The 1,103-nt window shown below is 45.5% G+C and overlaps 1 non-coding gene across 1 annotated transcript; it reads left to right on the top strand.

The window, feature by feature from the left end:
- The first annotated feature begins 366 nt into the window (after positions 1-366).
- TRNAR-UCU lies at positions 367-439 on the top strand. Its single transcript has one exon. It is a non-coding gene; the product is annotated as a tRNA-Arg (tRNA).
- The last annotated feature ends 664 nt before the right edge of the window (positions 440-1,103 follow it).

Here is a 1,103-nt window from a genome sequence, read left to right as displayed (position 1 = left end):
TTAAAGGTTTACAGGTTCAGTGGCTGGCCCAGTCCTTGTCCCAAACCCCTTCCCTTTAGAGTTTCAAAAGTGAATCCCCACCCCTCCAGATCTTCGAACCCCACCCTTTCAGGCCCACCCAACTCATCTGTATGACTCCCTGGAAGTCTCTGGTGGTCCAGTGATTCCACAAGCACCCACTTCTGCCAGTCTGGCAGTCATCTTCCTTTCAGGTAAAATACTGCTGCTTAGTAAATAGGTCCTTAAGTTTGTACTTTAAGCAACACAGGGTGAAGAAACGTGCCCAAGGTCATAAGCATCAGTATCAAAGAAGGGGGATGCATATGAGTTTTCAATAATCTATAGGTCCCCACTTCTTCTACTGTAGCCCCAGTGGCCTAATGGATAAGGCACTGGCCTTCTAAGCCAGGGATTGTGGGTTCAAGTCCCACCTGGGGTGGAAATGAGAGGCCTTATAACAGTGTTTTCTGCTTAGAATAAGCAGTTTGGAATCTATCTACACCTTGGGAGCCTGCAAAGTACTTGTGATCTGTCTTGGTCACTGTTGGAAACAGGGTACTGGGCTTGAAGGGCCCTTGGTCTGACTCAGTAAGGCCGCTCTTATGTAAACCTCATTGCTATCTTCTTACATTGACCCAATAAATGAAAAGTACCATGACTCTCAAAAAATCCAAAGTAACTAGTAGCACCCCCCCCCCCCCCCAAATAAACAGGAAAACAAGTGCTTTAGAACATGAGTTGGGGCTAAGTAATGCATTCCCAGTAGCATTAAACTTGCTAAATTATAGAAGCTAAGCAGAATTAGGCCTGGCTGTAATCTAAACAGCAGACAACCAGCCAAGACTATAAGTACAATGGACTGTAGAAGGTAATGCCAAACCATTGCAGTATCCTGCCAAGCAATCAAGCTACAGTCACAGGGTGCTTGGTGGTGGTTTGTCTCTATAGCATACAAGGTGAGGGCATGTTAATAAGAGACTAAGAGCTTCACTGGGAAGTCAGGGAAAATCAAAGCAGATACTCTTGTTGAGTGCTTTTTCTGGGGGGGGGAAAAGATGCCAGTACTCACAGGACCTTCCTTATATTTTCTCAGGACTTCTTGT

This window comes from Rhinatrema bivittatum, chromosome 3 (assembly GCF_901001135.1).
Source record: "Rhinatrema bivittatum chromosome 3, aRhiBiv1.1, whole genome shotgun sequence".
Taxonomy (NCBI): domain Eukaryota; kingdom Metazoa; phylum Chordata; class Amphibia; order Gymnophiona; family Rhinatrematidae; genus Rhinatrema; species Rhinatrema bivittatum.
This window is presented reverse-complemented; position numbering and strand designations above follow the sequence as displayed.